The sequence below is a fragment of the Nyctereutes procyonoides genome, unplaced genomic scaffold (assembly GCF_905146905.1).
Source record: "Nyctereutes procyonoides isolate TBG_1078 unplaced genomic scaffold, NYPRO_anot_genome, whole genome shotgun sequence".
Classification (NCBI taxonomy): domain Eukaryota; kingdom Metazoa; phylum Chordata; class Mammalia; order Carnivora; family Canidae; genus Nyctereutes; species Nyctereutes procyonoides.
This window is the reverse complement of record NW_026575049.1, coordinates 45,786,702-45,800,736: the sequence shown is the minus strand read 5'-3', so window position 1 is coordinate 45,800,736 and position 14,035 is coordinate 45,786,702. Positions and strand designations below refer to the sequence as shown.

At 40.3% G+C, this 14,035-nt stretch overlaps 1 pseudogene; it reads right to left on the bottom strand.

Moving 5' to 3' along the window:
• Positions 1–3,361: 3,361 nt before the first annotated feature.
• Positions 3,362–4,219, bottom strand: LOC129512173 (eukaryotic translation initiation factor 1-like; annotated as a pseudogene).
• Positions 4,220–14,035: the final 9,816 nt, after the last annotated feature.

The following is a 14,035-nucleotide window of genomic DNA, read 5'->3' as shown; positions in this document are numbered from 1 at the left end:
GTATGAAAGTCTTGTGATGGATACATGTCATTACATTTTTGTCTAAATCCATAAAATGTACAATACCAAGAATGAACAGTTTATAAACTATGGACTTTATGGATTATGATGTGTCAGTGTAGTAGGCTCATCAATTGTTAAAAAAGTACTATTGTGGTTGGGAATGTTGATAATGAAGGAGGCTATCCATGTGTTGCGGCAGGGAATATTTGGAAAATATATATATCTTCCCTTCAATTTTGTTGTGAACCTAAAACTACTCTAGGAAACAAGACTTATTAAGCAAACACTACAGTTTGCATCAAAGGTTAATGGTGAGAAACTGGACACTTTCCTCATAAGACGGAGAACAAGGTAAGAATGTTGTCTTTTAGTTTTTGCATTCCCATTATACTAGAAGTCTTAGTTACTCTAATAAGACATGAAAAGGGAATAAAAAATATACAGATTGAAAAGGAAGAAATAGAATTTTTTAAACAGAAGTTATTGTGTAGAATACTAAAGAATCAATCAACCAAAAAAACATCCCTCTCCTCAAAAGAATAAAACTCTTGAAACTAATAAGCAGGTATAGCAAGGCTTCAAGGTAAAAGGTTGATATATAAGGTTGCTTTCCTATATACCAGCAATAAACACTGGGAATATGAAATTTAAAAAACATACCATTTAGAGTAGCATACAAAAAATGAAATCTGATAAAATATGTATATAAGATCTATATAGGTGGTATTTTGATAGGGATTGCATTAACTGTGTGGATTGGTTTGGGAAGTATAGACATTTTAACATTGTTCTTCCAATCCATGAACATGGAATGTTTTTCCATTTCTTTTTTTTTTTAAGATTTTATTTATTTATTCATGATAGTCACACAGAGACAGAGAGGCAGAGACACAGGCAGAGGGAGAAGCAGGCTCCATGCAGGGAGGCTGACGTGGGACTCGACCCCGGGTCTCCAGGATCACGCCCCGGGCCAACGGCAGGCGCCAAACCGCTGCGCCACCCAGGGATCCCCTGTTTTTCCATTTCTTTGTGTCCTCATCAATTTCTTTTAGAAGTGCTTTATGGTTTATAGAGTACATATCTTTTACCTCTTTGGTTAGGTTTATTCCTAGGTATCTTCTGTTTTTTGGTGCAATTGTAAATGGGATTGATTCCTTGATTTCTTTTTCTGCTACTTCATTATTGGTGTACAGAAATGCAACATATTTCTGTATGTTGATTTCATTTTTAAAAATATTTTATTTAAAAAATATTTTATTTGTGTGTGTGTGTGTGTGTGTGTGTGTGTGAGAGAGAGAGAGAGAGAGAGAGAGAACTAGAGAGAGAGCAAGCACAAGCCAAGGGTAGAAGCAGAGGAAGAGAGAGAAGCAGACTCCCCATTGAGCAGGGATCCTGATGTGGGGCTTCGTCTTAGGACCCTGGGATCATGACCTGAGCAAAAGGCAGACACTTAACTACTGAGCCATCCAGGTGCCCTATTCAATGTTTTTTCAGCATCAATTGAGATAATCATGTGATGTTCTTCCTTCATTCTGTTAATGTTGTATATTACATTGATTGATTTTTGTATGTTGGATCATCTTTCGGTCCAGGAATAGATACCACTTGTTTGTGGTGCATAATCCTTTTAATATGCTGCTGGATTCAGTTTGCTAGTATTTTGTTGAAGATCTTGCTTCAGTATCATCAGGGATATTGGTCTATAGATTTCCTGTAGTATGTGTGTTTGGTTTTGGTATCCAAGTAATGCTAGCCTCATAGAATAAGTTAGCAAGTGTTCTTCTTCAATGTTTTGGAAGAATTTGAAAAGGGTTGGTGTTAATTCTTCTGTAAATGTTTGGTAGAATTTACTAGGGAAGCCATCTGGTCTTGAGTTTTCTTTTTGGGAGATTTCTGATTACTTATTCAATCTCCTGACTAGTTATAGTTATATATACTATTTAGATTTTCTACTTCCTCATGATTCTATCCTGGTAGACTTTGCATTTCTAGGAGTTTGTCCATTTTTTATTCAATTTATTGGCATACAAGTGTTTAGGGTACTTTCTTACAATCCTTTTTATTTCTGTAAAGTTGGTAGTAACATCTTCTCTTTCATTTTGTTGTATTTTGGTCCTTCCCTCTTTTTTCTTTGTCAGTCTAACCAAAGTTTTGCCAATTTTGTTGATCTTTTTTAAAGAACCAACTTATGGTTTCACTAATTTTCTCTATTACTTGTCTATTTTCTATTTTTTTTATCTCTGTTCTAGTCTTTAGTATTTTCTTCCTTCTGCTAGATTTTGTTTGATTTTGTTCTTGTTTTTCTAGTTCCTTAAGTATAAACTTAGGTTATTGATTTGAAACCTTTCCTCTTTTTTAATATAAGCATTTCTACCAATAAATTTCCCTGTTACCATTGCTCTCACTGCATCCCATAAGTTTTGGCACATTCACATGGAATTGGGCAGCTGTTGCTAGTAAGTTGCAAGCTCTACAGCTAGCTACATGAGTGTTAGATCAGTTTGAAGTCTGTCTGTTCCCTTGTCAAAAGTTTAACACTGATAGAAGGTCGGCCTCACATTCGGGTGTTTGGAAATTGATTAGCTAGGATAGATCTGGTCAAAAAGACCTTGGTGGCAAGCCAGATATCCTATCACATCTCACTAGAGGGAAGGTGGCTGTTCTAAGTCCTGCCTAACTGGTCAGGTTGGAGACACCAGCGATCTTTCTTCGACTACCAATAACTCCTCCTAGCAGCACAGCTGCTGTTGTGTCTTACCCCATTCTGTCATCTCAGCTTCACCATGGGCTGTTCAGATGGTGACATTCTTAACTGAGGAAGAGCCAAGGAACTTCTGGCCAGACATAGCTGTCTGTGATCTTGGGGCTCTAGGCTTGACTGAAACATCACATTACTGCTTGGTTTCAGGCTGGACACTGCCAGAAACCTACTGCTTTACCTCTGTTGGAAAGAAGGCCTCCAAGCAATTTTCAGTTTATTGGAGGAAGAAATTACACAAGTCCAAGTTAAAAGCAGACCCCACATGGTTACAAACCTACAAGCTGTGAAGTTTTCAATTTGTGACAAGGGGTAGAAGGGAAATTCTACTCATTGCAAGGAAAACCTCATTTGAGGGGCACCTGGGTGGCTCAGTGGTTGAGTGTCTGCCTTTGGCTTGTGTTGTGATCCCAGGGTGCTGGGATCAAATTCCGCATTGGCTCCCTGCAATGGGACTGCTTCTCCCTCCACCTATGTCTCTGCCTCTCTTTCTGTGTCTCTCATGAATAAGCTTTTAAAAAAGTCTGAAAGAAGAAAAAAGAAAAGAACAGAAAAGAAAAGAAAGAAAACCTCATTTGGGCTTTATTGATCCAGAAGCTCTTAAAACCCATGAACCTTCAGCTGGTCATCCTTAGCTTGTCCAGTCTCTAGGAGGAGCTGGCCCATGTTCTTGTGCTGGTCACCCTTTAGCTGAATTATTTCTTCATATTCTGGATGCTCAGTTACAGTGCCATTACAGACAAATTTCTTCTTAAATGCCTTTACTAGTTTATTTTTTTTATCATAATCATTAGTGATCCCTTAGATAGTAGTAGGGGTGTTCCTGCCATTTCTCTATTGAATCTTACATGGATACAATCCTCAGTGCCAACAGGAAGTAGATCATCACCCTTACTTGCATCAGCAAAGGGGCTGAAAGAGTGGACGTTCTGGATAGCAGATGTAATATGATTCCTTTTATTCAGTAGAAATGGCCTGTGGAAGGTGGTGGTGGGGGAAGGCAGACTGGGGTATGGAATGCGCAGAAGCTTGGGAGCAAAAGGGAGAGGCTGCTGAGTCCTCTGTGGTGGCTCAGTGACTGGAGCTTATTCTTCATTTTCATTTATCCCAAGACATTTTAAATTTATTTTTGGACTCCTTTGTTGTTTAAGAATGTGTTTTTAATTCTCACATAGTGAATTTTCCAGTTATATTTTTGCTGTTGATTCCTAGTTGTATTCTCTTGTAACAAAAAAAAAATACCTTGTATGACTTCAATCTTTTTATGTTTAAGACTGCTCTGTGTCTATATATGGTCTAACCTAGAGAATGTTCCATGTGTACTTGAGAGAAATGTATTCTCCTGTTGTTGCTGCTGGGTGGCGTGTTCTGTTTTATATCTGTTAGGTCAAATTGTTCTACAGAGCTGTTCACTTTCTCTACTTCCTTACTGATAACCTTTTTGCCTAGTCTATCCATTATTTTTTTTCCATTTTTTAAATTGAAGTTCGATTTTCCAACATATAGTATAACACCCAGTGCTCATCCCGTCAAGTGGCCCCCTCAGTGCCCATCACCCAGTCCCCCGCCCACCTCCCCTTCCACTACCCTTTGTTTGTTTCCCAGAGTTAGGAGTCTCTCATGTTTTGTCACCCTCTCTAATTTTTCTCACTCATCTTCCCTTATAATCCTTTTCACTATTTCTTATATTCTCCATATGAATGAAACCGTATAATGATTGTCTTTCTCCAATTGACTTACTTCACTCAGAATAATACTCTCCAGTTCCATCCACGTCGAAGCAAATGGTGGGTATTCATCCTTTCTAATGGGTGAGTAATATTCCATTGTATATAGAGACTACATCTTCTTTATCCATTCATCTGTCGAAGGACATCTAGGTTCCTTCCACAGTTTGGCTATTGTGGACATTGCTGCTAGAAACATCGGGGTGCAGGTGTATTGGTATTTGACTGCATCTGTATCTTTGGGGTAAATCCCCAGTAGCGCAATTGCTGGGTGATAGGGTAGTTCTATTTTTAACTCTTTGAGGAGAGTTACAGTGTCATGTTATCTGTGAAGAGGGAGAGTTTGACTTCTTCTTTGCCAATTTGAATGACTTTTATTTCTTTCTGTTGCCTGATTGCTGAGGCTAGGACTTCTAGTACTATGTTGAATAGCAGGGGTGAGACTGGACATCCCTGTCATGTTCCTGATCTTGGGGGAAAGGCTCTCAGTGTTTCCCCACTGAGAATGATATTTACTGTGGGTTTTTAATAGATGGCTTTTAAGATACTGAGGAATGTTCCCTCTATCCCTACACTCTGAAGAGTTTTGATCAGGAATAGCTGCTGTATTTTGTCAAATTCGTTCTTGGCATGTATTAGGAGGATCACATGGTTCTTGTTTTTTCTCTTGTTGATGTGATCTATCACTTTGATTGTTTTATGAGTGTAAAACCACCCTTGCATCCCGGGGATAAATCCCACTTGGTCACGGTGAAGAATCTTCTTAATGTATTGTTGGATCCTATTGGCTAGTATCTTGTTGAGAATTTTTGCATCTGTGTTCATCAGGGATATTGGTCTATAATTCTCCTTTTTGGTGAGGTCTTCATCTGGTTTTGGAATCAAGGTGATGCTGGCTTCATGAAATGAGTTTGGAAGTATTCCATCCCTTTCTATCCTTTGGAACAGCTTTAGTAGAATAGGTATTATTTCTTCTTTAAATGTTTGATAGAGAGTTAAAAATAGACCTGCCCTACGACCCAGCAATTGCACTGTTAGGGATTTACCCCAAAGATTCAGATGCAATGAAACGCAGGGACACCTGCACCCCGATGTTTCTAGCAGCCATGTCCACAATAGCCAAACTGTGGAAGGAGCCTCGGTGCCATCGAAAGATGAATGGATAAAGAAGATGTGGTTTATGTATACAATGGAATATTCCTCAGCCTTTAGAAACGACAAATACCCACCATCTGCTTCCACGTGGATGGAACTGGAGGGTATTATGCTGAGTGAAGTAAGTCAATCGGAGAAGGACAAACAGTGTATGTTCTCATTCATTTGGGGAATATGAATAATTAGTGAAAGGGAATATAAGGGAAGGGAGAAGAAATGTGTGGGAAATATCAGAAAGGGAGACAGAACATAAAGACTTCTAACTCTGGGAAATGAACTAGGGGTGGTGGAAGGGGAGGAGGGCGGGGGGTGGGGGTGAATGGGTGACGGGCACTGAGGGGGGCACTTGAGGGGATGAGCACTGGGTGTTATTCTGTATGTTGGTAAATTGAACACCAATAAATATTAATTTATTAAAAAAAGATAGATGATAGATACATAGATAGATGATAGATAAATGATATAAATATATCCTTAGGAAGGGGAAATTAACACCAAGAATATTAAATTAAAAAGAATCAGTCCAGCCCACTACTCTTTTCTGAAACATGTATTTCTGCTTCTGACACCCAGCAATCCATCTCGGGACTGTCAAAATCAAAAACAAAATAAGAACCCTTCAACCCTTTGTAAAAAGAGAAAAATATTTTGCACTTCCTGCATTCAGAATAAAGTCAGAATTTTTGGATAATAAAAAAAAATAAATAAATAAAAATAAATGTTTGATAGAATTCCCCCGAGAAGCCATCTGGCCCTGTATTTTTGTGTCTTGGGAGGTTTTTGATGACTGCTTCAATTTTCTTCCGGTTATTGGCCTGTTAAGTTTTTCTATTTCTTCCTGTTCCAGTTTTTTTTTAATAAATTAATTTTTATTGGTGTTCAATTTACCAACAAACAGAATAACACCCAGTGCTCATCCCTCAAGTGTCCCCCTCAGTGCCCGTCACCCATTCACCCCCACCCCCCGCCCTCCTCCCCTTCCACCACCCCTAGTTCATTTCCCAGAGTTAGGAGTCTTTATGTTCTGTCTCCCTTTCTGATATTTCCCACACATTTCTTCTCCCTTCCCTTATATTCCCTTTCACTATTATTCATATTCCCCAAATGAATGAGAACATACACTGTTTGTCCTTCTCCGATTGACTTACTTCACTCAGCATAATACCCTCCAGTTCCATCCACGTTGAAGCAAATGGTGGGTATTTGTCGTTTCTAAAGGCTGAGGAATATTCCATTGTATACATAAACCACATCTTCTTTATCCATTCATCTTTCGATGGGCACCGAGGCTCCTTCCACAGTTTGGCTATTGTGGACATGGCTGCTAGAAACATCGGGGTGCAGGTGTCCCTGCGTTTCATTGCATCTGAATCTTTGGGGTAAATCCCTAACAGTGCAATTGCTGGGTCGTAGGGCAGGTCTATTTTTAACTCTTTGAGGAACCTCCACACAGTTTTCCAGAGTGGCTGCACCAGTTCACATTCCCACCAACAGTGTAAGAGGGTTCCCTTTTCTCCGCATCCTCTCCAACATTTGTTGTTTCCTGCCTTGTTAATTTTCCCCATTCTCACTGGTGTGAGGTGGTATCTCATTGTGGTTTTGATTTGTATTTCCCTGATGGCAAGTGATGCAGAGCATTTTCTCATGTGCATGTTGGCCATGTCTATGTCTTCCTCTGTGAGATTTCTCTTCATGTCTTTTGCCCATTTCATGATTGGATTGTTTGTTTCTTTGCTGTTGAGTTTAATAAGTTCTTTATAGATTTTGGAAACTAGCCCTTTATCTGATATGTTATTTGCAAATATCTTCTCCCATTCTGTAGGTTGTCTTTGAGTTTTGTTGACTGTATCCTTTGCTGTGCAAAAGCTTCTTATCTTGATGAAGTCCCAATAGTTCATTTTTGCTTTTGTTTCTTTTGCCTTCGTGGATGTATCTTGCAAGAAGTTACTGTGGCCAAGTTCAAAAAGGGTGTTGCCTGTGTTCTCCTTTAGGATTTTGATGGAATCTTGTCTCACATTTAGATCTTTCATCCATTTTGAGTTTATCTTTGTGTATGGTGCAAGAGAGTGGTCTAGTTTCATTCTTCTGCATGTGGATGTCCAATTTTCCCAGCACCATTTATTGAAGAGACTGTCTTTCTTCCAGTGGATCGTCTTTCCTCCTTTATCGAATATTAGTTGACCATAAAGTTCAGGGTCCACTTCTGGGTTCTCTATTCTGTTCCATTGATCTGTGTGTCTGTTTTTGTGCCAGTACCACACTGTCTTGATGACCACAGCTTTGTAGTACAACCTGAAATCTGGCATTGTGATGCCCGCAGATATGGTTTTCTTTTTTAGAATTCCCCTGGCTATTCGGGGTCTTTTCTGATTCCACACAAATCTTAAAATAATTTGTTCTAAGTCTCTGAAGAAAGTCCATGGTATTTTGATAGGGATTGCATTAAACGTGTAAATTGCCCTGGGTAACATTGACATTTTCACAATATTAATTCTGCCAATCCATGAGCATGGAATATTTTTCCATCTCTTTGTGTCTTCCTCAATTTCTTTCAGAAGTGTTCTATAGTTTTTAGGGTATAGATCCTTTACCTCTTTGGTTAGGTTTATTCCTAGGTATCTTATGCTTTTGGGTGCAATTGTAAATGGGATTGACTCCTTAATTTCTCTTTCTTCAGTATCATTGTTAGTGTATAGGAATGCCATTGATTTCTGGGCACTGATTTTGTATCCTGCCACGCTACCAAATTTCTGTATGAATTCTAGCAATCTTGGGGTGGAGGCTTTTGGGTTTTCTATGTAGAGTATCATGTCATCGGCGAAGAGGGAGAGTTTGACTTCTTCTTTGCCAATTTGAATGCCTTTAATGTCTTTTTGTTGTCTGATTGCTGAGGCTAGGACTTCCAATACTATGTTGAATAGCAGTGGTGAGAGTGGACATCCCTGTCTTGTTCCTGATCTTAGGGGAAAGGCTCCCAGTGCTTCCCCATTGAGAATGATATTTGCTGTGGGCTTTTTGTAGATGGCTTTTAAGATGTCGAGGAAAGTTCCCTCTATCCCTACACTCTGAAGAGTTTTGATCAGGAATGGATGCTGTATTTTGTCAAATGCTTTCTCTGCATCTAATGAGAGGATCATATGGTTCTTGGTTTTTCTCTTGCTGATATGATGAATCACATTGATTGTTTTACGAGTGTTGAACCAGCCTTGTGTCCCGGGGATAAATCCTACTTGGTCATGGTGAATAATTTTCTTAATGTGTTGTTGGTCCTATTGGCTAATATCTTCTTGAGAATTTTTGCATCCATGTTCATCAGGGATATTGGTCTGTAATTCTCCTTTTTGGTGGGGTCTTTGTCTGGTTTTGGAATTAAGGTGATGCTGGCCTCATAGAATGAATTTGGAAGTACTCCATCTCTTTCTATCTTTCCAAACAGCTTTAGTAGAATAGGTATGATTTCTTCTTTAAACGTTTGATAGAATTCCCCTGGGAAACCATCTGGCCCTGGACTCTTGTGTCTTGGGAGGTTTTTGATGACTTCTTCAATTTCCTCCCTGGTTATTGGCCTGTTCAGGTTTTCTATTTCTTCCTGCTCCAGTTTTGGTAGTTTGTGGCTTTCCAGGAATGCATCCATTTCTTCTAGATTGCCTAATTTATTGGCGTAGAGCTGTTCATAATATGTTTTTAAAATCGTTTGTATTTCCTTGGTGTTGGTAGTGATCTCTCCTTTCTCATTCATGATTTTATTAATTTGAGTCTTCTCTCTCTTCTTTTTAATAAGGTTGGCTAATGGTTTATCTATCTTATTAATTCTTTCAAAGAACCAACTCCTGGTTCTGTTGATCTGTTCCACAGTTCTTCTGGTCTCGATTTCGTTGAGTTCTGCTCCAATCTTTATTAACTCTCTTCTTCTGCAGGGTGTAGGATCTATTTGCTGTTTTTTCTCTACCTCCTTTAGGTGTAAGGTTAGCTTCTGTATTTGAGTTCTTTCCAGTTTTTGAATGGATGCTTATATTGCGATGTATTTCCCCGAGGACTGCTTTTGCTGCATCCCAAAGATTTTGAACGGTTGTATCTTCATTCTCATTAGTTTCCATGAATCTTTTTAATTCTTCCTTAATTTCCTGGTTGACCTTTTCATCTTTTAGCAGGATGGTCCTTAACCTCCACGTGTTTGAAGTCCTTCCAAACTTCTTGTGATTTAGTTCTAATTTCAAGGCATTATGGTCTGAGAATATGCAAGGGACGATCCCAATCTTTTGGTATCAGTTCAGACCTGATTTGTGACCCAGTATGTGGTCTATTCTGGAGAAAGTTCCATGTGCACTTGAGAAGAGTGTGTATTCAGTTGAGTTTGGATGTAAAGTTCTGTAGATATCTGTGAAATCTATCTGGTCCAGTGTATCATTTAAAGCTCTCGTTTCTTTGGAGATGTTGTGTTTAGAAGACCTGTCGAGGGTAGAAAGAGCTAGATTGAAGTCACCAAGTATAAGTGTATTATTATCTAAGTATTTCTTCACTTTGGTTAATAATTCGTTTAAGTATTTGGCAGCTCCCACATTCGGGGCGTATATATTGAGGATTGTTAAGTCCTCTTGCTGGATAGATACTTTAAGTATGATATAGTGTCCCTCTTCGTCCCTCACTACTGTCTTCGGGGTAAATTTTAGTTTATCTGATATAAGGATAAGAGTCCCCCTTAAAATTTGTTGCAGAGCTGGTTTGGAGGTCACATATTCATTCAGTTCCTGCCTGTCTTGGAAGCTCTTTATCTCTCCTTCCATTTTGAATGAGAGCCTTGCTGGATAAAGTATTCTTGGTTGCATGTTCTTCTCATTAGGACCCTGAATATATCCTGCCAGCCCTTTCTGGCCTGCCACGTCTCTGTGGAGAGGTCTGCTGTTACCCTAATATTCCTCCCCATGAAAGTCAGAGACTTCTTGTCTCTTGCTGCTTTAAGGATCTTCTCTTTATCTTTGGAATTTGCAAGCTTCACTATTAAATGTCGAGGTGTTGAACGGTTTTTATTGATTTTAGGGGGGGATCTCTCTATTTCCTGGATCTGAATGCCTGTTTCCCTTCCCAGATTGGGAAAGTTTTCAGCTAGGATTTGTTCAAATACATATTCTGGCCCTCTGTCCCTTTCGGCGCCCTCGGGAACCCCAATTAAACGTAGGTTTTTCTTCCTTAGGCTGTCATTTATTTCCCTTAATCTGTCTTCATGGTCTTTTAATTGTCTGTCTCTTTTTTCCTCAGTTTCCCTCTTTGCCGTTAACTTGTCTTCTATGTCACTCACTCGTTCTTCCACCTCGTTAACCCTCGTCGTTAGGACTTCTAGTTTGGATTGCATCTCATTCAATTGATTTTTAATTTCTGCGTGATTGGATCTAAATTCTGCAGTCATGAAGTCTCGTGAGTCCTTAATGCTTTTTTCTAGAGCCACCAGTAGCTGTATAATAGTGCTTCTGAATTGGCTTTCTGACATTGAACTGTAATCCAGATTTTGTAACTCTGTGGGAGAGAGGGCTGTTTCTGATTCTTTCTTTTGAGGTGAGGTTTTCCTTCTAGTCATTTTGCTCAGTGCAGAGTGGCCAAAAACAAGTTGTATTGGAACACGGGGGAGTATCACTGGTCCGTCCAGCTGGTCTTCTGGGGGAGGGGCCTGATGTGCTGATTTTCAGGTGTTAGCACTTGGGGGAGCTGCTCTGCCCCTGCCTGCTGCAGGGCTCAGCGGGGGTTGTTTACCCCATGGGGCCCCAGGAGGAACAGCCGCAGTTGCTATGGCAACTCTGGAAGCCTGGATTCAGCCTCCGCAGGAACTACGGGGCTCTCCGTCTGCAGGGCCTGGAGGCTCCGGGGCGGGGCCGCTGATGTGCTCAGCTCAGGGCAGGAGCGTCCTTGCTGTCCTGGGCCCTCCCGGCCTCTGCCTGTCCCGGGGGAGGCCGGATCCTGGGCTGTGTCCCCGGTGCCCTGTGCTCCGGGGTCTGCGCTGTTGGATTCGCGCTCCCGCCCCGCAGCTCCCTCCCTGGAGCCGCTCCCGAGTCCCTCCGAGCTGCTCCGGCCCTTAGGGAGCTCGGCGCACTCTCCCCGAGGCGCAGGTGTCTGTTAGTGTCCCCGGGAGCCCGAGGGCATCCCCGCCCTCCTGGGTCCTGCTCTAACTCCCTGTGGGACCCTTTCCGCCCGGGAAGGTTGGTGCAGCTCCTGCTCCTCCGGGACGGGGCTCTCCTGTCCTGGGGACACTCGCCCCGGCCTCAGCCCGGCTCCTCGCGGGGCCCCTCCCCCTCGGAGGCCTTTTGTTCCTTTATTTCTTTTTCCCCGTCTTCCTACCTGATAGAAGCGCGCACTCTTCTCACTGTAGCATTCCAGCTGTTCTCTCTTTAAATCTCAGGCCGAATTTGTAGATTTTCAGGATAATTTGAAGGTTATTTAGGTAATTTGGTGGGGACAGGTGATTTGGAGACCCTACTCTTCCACCATCTTGCCCCTCCTCATAATATGGTTTTAAAAATCATTTGTATTTCCTTGGTATTGGTTATGATAACTCCTCTTTTATTCATGATCTTATTAATTTGAGTCTTTTTTTCTTTTTAGTAAGGCTGGCTAGTGGTTTATCTATCTTATTAATTCTTTCAGAGAACTAAATCCTGGTTTTGTTGATCTGTTCTACAGTTCTCTATTTCACTGAGTTCTGCTCGAATCTTTTTTATATCCCTTCTTCTGCCTGGTTTAGGTTTTACTTACTGTTCTTCCTTTAGGTGCAAGATTAGCTTGTGTATTTGAGTTTTTTCCAGTTTTTTGAGGAAGGCTTGTATTGCAATGTATTTCCCTCTTAGGACTGCATTTGCTGTATCCCAAAGATTTTGAATGGTTGTATCTTCATTTTCATTAGTTTCCATGTGTCTTTAATTCTCTAACTTCCTGGTTGATTCATTCATCTTTTAGTAGGATGATCTTTAAGCTCCACGTGTTTGAGTTTCTTCCAAATTTTTTCTTGTGATTGAGTTCTAGTGTCAAAGCATTGTAGTCTGAAAATATGCAGGTAACAATCCCAATTTTTTAGTGTTGGTTGAGACCTGATTTGTGACCCAGTATGTGGTCTATTCTGAAGAAAGTTCCATGTGAACTTGAGAAGAATGTGTATTCAGTTGTGTTCTGATGGAAAGTTCTGTATATATCTGTGAAATCCATTTGGTCCAGTGTATCATTTAAGGCCCTGTTTCTTTGGTGATGTTCTGCTTAGAATATCTGTCATTTACAGAAAATGCTGTGTTGAAGTCTCCTACTATTAGTGTATTATTATGTAAGTATGTCTTTCCTTTGGTTATTAATTGATTGATATACTTGGCAGCTCCCACATTAGGGGCATAAATGTTCATGATTGTTAGGTCTTCTTGTTGGATTGACCCTTTAAGTATGATATAATGTCCCTCTTCATCTCTTACTACTGTCTTTGGGATAAACTTTAATTTATCTGATATAAGGATTGCTACCCCATCTTTCTTTTGAGGACCATTTGAATAGTGAATGGCTCTACACCCTTTCATTTTCAGGCTGGAGGTGTCCTTAGGTCTAAAATGAGTCTCTTGTAGACAGTGTATGGATTGTTCTTGCTTTCTTATCCAGTCTGATACCCTGCGTCTTTTGATGGGATCATTTAGCCCATTCACGTTCAGAGTAACTATTGAAAGAAATGAATTTAATGTCATCGTAATACCTATTCAGTCCCTGTTTTGTGGATTATTTCTTTGGGCTCCCTCTTTCTTTTACAGGGTCCTCCTTAATATTTCTTGCAGAGCTGGCTTGGTGGTCACATATTCTTTCAGTTTCTGCCTATCTTGGAAGCTCTTTATCTCTTCTATTCTGAATGAGAGCCTTGCTGCATATAGTATTCTTGGCTGCATGCTCTTCTCATTTAGGACCCTGAATATATCCTGCCAGCCCTTTCTGGCCTGCCAGGTCTCTGTGGAGAGGTCTGCTGTTAATCTAATATTTCTCCCCATATAAGTTAAGAATCTCTTGTCTCTCACTGTTTTAAGGATTTTCTCTTTATCTTTGGAATTTGCAAGTTTCACTATTAAATGTCGAGGTGTTGAATGGTTTTTATTGATTTTTTTGGGGGGGACCTCTCTATCTCCTGGATCTTAATGCCTGTTTCCCTCCCCAAATTAGGGAAATTCTCTGCTATGATTTGTTCAAATATACTTTGTGGCCCTTTCTCCCTCTCCGCCTTTTCTGGAACCCCAATTATACATAGATTCTTCTTTCTCAGGCCATCATTTATTTCTATTAGCCTTTCCTCATGGTCTCTTAATTGTTTTTCCCTTTTTCCCTCAGCTTCCTTCCTTACCATCAACTTGTCTTCTATGTTACTCACTCTTTTTTTTTTTAAAGA